At 39.7% G+C, this 7,131-nt stretch overlaps 1 non-coding gene across 1 annotated transcript; it reads right to left on the minus strand.

Moving 5' to 3' along the window:
* Positions 1–6,638: 6,638 nt before the first annotated feature.
* Gm24790 lies at positions 6,639–6,770 on the minus strand. The gene has a single exon (XR_003950749.1). It is a non-coding gene; the product is annotated as a small nucleolar RNA SNORA17 (small nucleolar RNA).
* Positions 6,771–7,131: the final 361 nt, after the last annotated feature.

Consider the following 7,131-nt stretch of genomic DNA (forward strand, 5'->3'; position numbering starts at 1 on the left):
TAAATAGAACCCAACATTTTGCTGCATACAGGAAACCCACCTCAGGGACAAAGACAGACACTATCTCAGAGTAAAAGGCTGGAAAACAATGTTCGAAGCAAATGGTCCCAAAAAACAAGCTGCAGTAAACATTCCAATATTGACTAAAATTAACTCCCATCCCAAACTTATCAAAAAAGACAAGGAGGGGTACTTCAAGTCGTCAAAGTTAAAATCTACCAAGATGAACTCTCTCAATTCTGAACATCTATGCTCCAAATGTAAGGGCATCCACATTGATTAAAGAAACTCTAGTAAAGCTCAAAGCACACATTGCACCACACACACTAATAATGGGAGATTTCAACACCCCACTCTCATCAGTAGACAGACCCTGGAAACAGAAACTAAACAGAGACACAGTGAAACTAACAGAAGTTATGAAACAAATATTTAACAGATATCTATAGAATATTTTATCCTAAAACAAAGTGTTATACCTTCTTCTCAGAACCTCATGGTACTTTCTCCAAAATTGAACATATAATAGGTCACAAAACAGGCCTGAACAGGTACAAAAATATTGAAATAATCCCATGAATCCTATCAGATTACCACAGACTAAGGCTGATCTTCAATAACAACATAAATAATAGAAAGCCAACATTCACGTGGAAGCTGAAAAATACTCTACTCAATAACTTGGGAGAAATAAAAAAAGAAAATAAAGACTTTTTAGAGTTTAATGAAATGAAGCCACACATACCCAAACTTATGGGACACAATGAAAGCAGTCCTAAGAGGAAAAATCATAGCTTTAAGAGCCTCCAAAAGAAACTGGAGAGAACACACACTAGCAATCTGACAGCACACCTAAAAGCTCTAGAACAAAAGGAAGCAAATTCACCCAAGAGGAGTAGATGGCAGGAAATAATCAAACTCAGGGCTGAAATCAATGAAGGAGGAACAACAATATGAACTAGCCAGTACCCCCAGAGCTCATATCTCTAGCTTCATATGTAGCAGAGAATAGTCTAGTCAGCCATTAATGGAAGTAGAGGCCCTTTGTCTTGTGAATATTATATGCCCCAGTATAGGGGAATGCCAGGACCAGGAGGCAAAAGTGGGTACTTTGGGGAGCAGGGGGAGGGGGATGGTTTAGGGGATTTTCAGAGAGGAAACTATGAAAGGAGGCAGTATCTGAAATGTAAATAAAGAAAATATCTAATAATAAAAAATAAAAATACTTCATCACAAACTCTGACTATGTGATACTCAATTCTATTTTACCCAATTTTATAACTAAACGCACCGGAGATAATTGTGTTCTTGAGTTGTAGGAGATGTTAGAGTTCTTTTTCTGGCCTGCTGTGATATCTGGAGCCAGAGAAGGTTGTGGATATTACTAATTAATTGGCTCCATCCTTTGCAGAAGCCATCATAAAAAGGTCTGATTGATTAAATAATACCTTTAGTCAGTAATGAAGAATGGAAGCTATTGTGAAGTTGAATTTTGTTAAAATGAAGCTATTTCACTTTAGTGGCTCTTAAAGGAAATTAGAGCTTCTTGGAAGAGAAACCTTCAGAATTACTTATAACTGCATTACTAGTATTGGTTAAGATGTACAGGTTAGGTTATTGTGGTCTGGATAGATAACAATTTAACTTACAGAAATTAATTATTTATGAGAAAGATTTCTTTATGGGGAAAACTAGAATGCTTAAGAGTACATGAAATGACAGAAAAACTAGCTAATCACTTCCTTGTTTTGGGGTAGAAGTACAGTGAAATCCATGTGAAGTGGGACCTTCTGGATGGCTATACTAATATGCATCACTGAATGATATTCTGCATCAACATATGACCTTGCTTACATACATGACCTTTCTTGCAGCACACCCTCTTATGTCCCTTGTCTGCGTAGGACGGGTCTCTGGGTGCAGATGGGCAAGGAGTCAGCCAATGACAGACAGATCAACATTCGAAATTGTGTAGAATCTGAATGTATTGTCACAAAGTGAACACCAGTCTTATATAATACAGAAAATAAAGGGGGTAGGAAGTCGCAGCAGGCAAAGTACATTGAAGTTACCTGACACAAAGGAATGACTTCAAAAGGACTTACAGGAACCAGGTAAATGTTTACAATAAAGATAAAGCAATCCTGCCTAGGGTCAGCTTAAAGACAGGTAAGGATTTCACACCCTAGTCACAATTAGTGCTACTCCTTTGAGCCTTGTGAAAGCTAGCACCAGGGGGTTCTGCTCTTCTCATGAATAATGCAATACCACAACCCCCATTTCCTAGGCCCTGATAAATTCTTGCGTGAGTGTAACTTTTAAGTATCTGTGGAGAATCTCCATTTGTCAGAAGAATTCACCAACTTGCTTGTAATATGAAATGTAGCCTGCTTTACCTGGCTGTAGTGAAGATCCCTGTCTCAGTGGGATTCCCTAACTTTTACAAGGTAAACCCACCTATTAGCTAGGCCATTGTGTATGGGTGAGACTGGCTACTGCCTCAAGTAAACACTCTGCAGACTAGCCCTGAGCTATTCTAGCTCTGTTCTTTGTAATGCTTAATTAGGTTCACTGTCTCTACTAGAAGTAAATTTGAATGTTACTGAATAGGTAACCTCACTGAATTCCTACTGAATTCCCAGTTGTTTCAAGTGTTTTCTGTGACATTGGAACACACTGGCAAAGGCTTAGCTATGTCAGAATTCAATCTTAAAAGGCACTTATAATGAGGTAATACTAAAAGAGAGCACATGGATCCGTACACTAGACTAATGCAGGGATAGGGTATGAGTATATGGGTTATGAGAACACCAAAGTTCCAGGAGGTGTATTTCCGTGAAACTCTTTGCCTCGTGAGTGCTCCCAGGCCTCTCAGCCTGCCAAGCAAACTTCACTGTAGTGTGTGTAGCACATGCTGACAAACTCTTTGCTTAGAAAAACAGATGTTTTCTGTGCATATTTATACAGAAAGATAAGTAGACAATTTGTACCTGAGAAGCATCATTTATATTTTCTCTTCCTGTTCATTTACAGATAAATGTACACAAGGTTGCACACATAGGTTGCTGGTGTCCTTTTGTAAATTAGAAGTAGGCCCATGATACCAGGCAACTATGATTTATCACTTGCTCAACACACTATCATATTAGTACTAATTGTACACTTTATCCAATCTACCTACCTCTCAAAAAAAATCAACATTCAACAATGGTCTAATTTTCCATTTCACAGAGAATTAAAACAATAAAATATGTCCTCTAGTGAATGAACTTGTTCTCAGTTGTCTAACTCCTCCTTCATCATTGTCTTCCACAACTTCCTGTCTTCCACACAAAGGATGTCTGTGTACATTACAGGTCTGTGTCACAGCTCTTCCCATGACCTTTTTTTTTTCTAGCATCACCTTTATTACTTTCACTCATTCTCTTGACATGATGAACATCCACAAAGAATCAGTTCTTGTTCAGCATGATGACTCACTTCCTGCAACAAGAAGTTGAGGCAAAGAAGTTACAAGTTTGAATTCTATCCTGGGCAACTTAGTATGACTTTGACTTAAAATAAATATTCTATATTAGAAAGCTTAGTACACAGTTATTATGCTTAAAGCCTTGGACATAAACCCCTCATACCATAAAACAAAAGGAGAGATAGAAGAAAGAAAAAGAATCATATTTAATTAGTTTCCTAGATGAGAGACTATCAAATCCAAGGCCATTTGCATACTAAGGAACTATTCTACCACTGACTGCCCCTATTTTGAAGGAAATCTCCCTTCAAACTCCTAGACAGTTCTCAATTTCTTCTCCAGAATCACATTGCCTGAACACTGTTTATTCTCTTTTTTCTTCTCTTTCATGTCATCACAAATCTAGTATACTCTGTCCATTCTTCAGGGGTATTTCTTCTTGGTGCAAAAGGAAGGGGAATTATGCTTGTAAAACAAAGATCAACACACACTGCAGAGCTTCCCATTCTCAGTAGGTCTGCAACAACTCCTAGTGGAGTTTGTCATCAACTTCATAGTGATACCTTGAGGTTAGGCACCATTCTGGGGAATTATCATCACCATTCATGGGACTCCTTATCATATTTGACATATAAAGCAGATTATACAGAAAGAAGTAACCACAAAGTAAGCTTATTTCCATTTGTTCTTCACTTATTTTCTGATCATATCCAAATTAAAATAAAGGAACCTACCTAAAATAAATCAGCACCTACCTCCAGTGTAGACAGGAAAAAACAAACAAACAAACAAACAAAACAAAACAAAAAAAACAAAAAAAAATAACTCAAATTGGGGACAGTCAGATTTTGAATAGAACACTACTGTTTATACATTTTATGTGCCAACATCATCATCGTTCAGTATTTTGAGTATCGGATGTTGTTTATGTGTTGTTTTGTTTTATTGTCAGTCAATCCAAACACTTATTGCTAAACAACAAAAACAACAAAGGAGGTGGCTCAGCGGGGAAAGTGCTTACTGTGGAAGCATGAGAATATGAGTTTGGAATCCTAGCATCTATAGAAAAGACAGACCTGCTGCATATGTATGTATATAACCCTAGTTCTGAGGGGATGGGATAGGTAGATCCCAGGTACTTACTGGCTAATCAGTCTAGGCAAATGCAATAAAATCCAGACCACTCATTGAAAGCCTCTGCTTATCAAACTGAGAGAGAGAATGATGGGGCAAAGCAACCAATGTCAGTGTTGGTCTTTACCCTTCCTTGCATGCATAGGCATATGAAGCCATATTACATGTGAATATGCATGCAACACCACTCACAGATACATACACACATAGACACACACACACTCAGAAAGAGAGAGACAGAGATGGAGAAACAGAGATAGAGAGATAGAGACACTTTTGGACATACTCAAAACACACATGAGCTCAGAATTCCCTTTTGGAGAACCAAAACTATACTGTTGTACTGGCTAGTTTTGTGTCAACTTGACACAGCTGGAGTTATCACAGAAAAAGGAACTTCAGTTGAGGAAATACCTCCATGAGATCCAACTGTAAGGCATTTTCTCAATTAGTGATCAAGGGGGAAAGGCTCCTTGTGGGTGGGACCATCTCTGGCAGTCTTGGTCCTATAAGAGAGCAGGCTGAGCAAGCCAGTGGAAAACAAGCCAGTAAAGAACATTCCTCCATGGCCTCTGCATCAGCTTCTGCTTCCTGACCTGCTTGAGTTCCAGTTCTGACTTCCTTTGGTGATAAACAGCAGTATGGAAGTGTAAGCCAAATAAACCCTTTCCTCCCCAACTTGCTTGTTGGTCATGATGTTTGTGCAGGAATAGAAACCCTGACTAAGACAACTATAAAAGACAATAAAAGGAAAATAAGGAAGTTTGACAAAGTGACCCTGAACAATGTGTTTTGGGGTCCAGCTGTATTTATGCATCCTCTGCTTCCTATTTTCCAGGTTTCCAGATACTATGACTGGGCCAAAACACTTTTCTGAGGATCTTGGCAGTGTGATTTTCTCTACTTTCAGATGAAGACCTTCTACAGTCTTCGTCCTATGGTCTTTAATGAACCAGCTCTCTTTGGTGGTCTTAACTTGTGTGCATACCTTTATTCTGGATGGGCTTATACACATATACTATGTTTCGGGTTAACCAGGAGTATATATTAACATTAGAGAGTGGGAAGGAGTTTCCAGTGTAAATGAAAAACCATTCATTGGCTAGAGTTACATGTTCTGTAAATGCCTCATTTCTATGGAGAGACAATCCAGGAATCCCAGGTACTTGCTGTACAGGTTCTTAAAAGAGTGGTGGCAGGGGGTGGGGGAGTTGAACCCCAATCCAACTCATCTCCTTTTTGCTTCATACTTACCCTTCCACTCTTGCAATTCACCCTCCCCACACCCAAGAAAGGGGAAAAAGAAAAAAGAAAAAACTGGATTTGGGCCTGAGATGTCTCTGAGCTGGTCAGCCCATTGGCTCTGCTCTCATGATCTCCAGAGGACTCAACAGCAAACTCCACAAAGAGGGAAAGCTCTATGCTGCTGCCCAGCTGTGGTACAGTGTCAAGCAGGGATAGTTCTCTTCCTCTCATAAACTCGGGGACAGGTCTTCTCCATCCTGCCTCCACCTTTGTAATCTGCCTCTAGGTTGCAATCTCATTATGAAGCTCTTGTATGTCTCTAGTTCTGCATCTCTTCCTTGTGCCCAAATTCTCATTTCTCTTTCTCTTCCATTTCTCCACCATTTTCTTGTTCCTCTTAATGGTACCCAGGGTCTCTGAGTGTCTGGGGTTATCTCAGAAGTGGTCTCAGAAATGCTATGTCTCACTTCTGCATTATAGACCTGGACAAGTGTCATCTCAGGCATGCCCTGCCCTTGTAGGCCTGCACTGCTTCAGACTGTTCATCTTAGGCTAGCTGCCTGTCAAGGGTCCATGGTCATGGTCTGGTGGTTGTGTGGGGCTCACTCCTTACCAGGCCCATCCAAATGGCACCTTGTAAGGATATCTGTATTAGCATCACTCTTAACCTGGGCCCACATTTCCAGGCTGAGATGTTCTAGTTTCCAGCATGCTCCCTGTCCTGGGAGCCTGCCAATGCCTGCCTATAGCTGTACCTGTGGTTACCTCAGGCTAATTTTTTTTTTCAGAGACTGTTAAGGTACTAATCATTTAGATGTTCAAAGAGCAGAACACTGAGCATTGGCATAGCCTTTCCCCTCTCTGCCACCTCCTGATGCACATGTGATACAGCAGCCACATCCACAACTCCTCTAGGGATAGGGGATGTAGTAGTTATCTTGAACAGATGAAAATTTAGAACATGAGGGAAATAGACGGAATGAAAAGTAACTAGGTGGATATTACAGCCCAAAAAATGAAACAAAATGAAAGAAAAGAAATTGCTGTGATCAATAACGGAAGGCAAAGGGAAGTTCGGTGACTTAAGTAACAATCAACAGAGTTTATTTTAACCATAAGAAAAATGAGCTGGAACTAAAAATTACAGAGACTCTAGGCTTTCAGCACATATACACAAATATCTCTCTCTCTCTCTCTCTCTCTCTCTCTCTCTCTCTCTCTCCTCTCTCTCTCCCTCTTTCTGAGTGTGTGTATGACCTCAGAAATGAAATTTTACTTAATTG

The sequence above is a fragment of the Mus musculus genome, chromosome 13, assembly GCF_000001635.26.
Source record: "Mus musculus strain C57BL/6J chromosome 13, GRCm38.p6 C57BL/6J".
Lineage (NCBI taxonomy): Eukaryota > Metazoa > Chordata > Mammalia > Rodentia > Muridae > Mus > Mus musculus.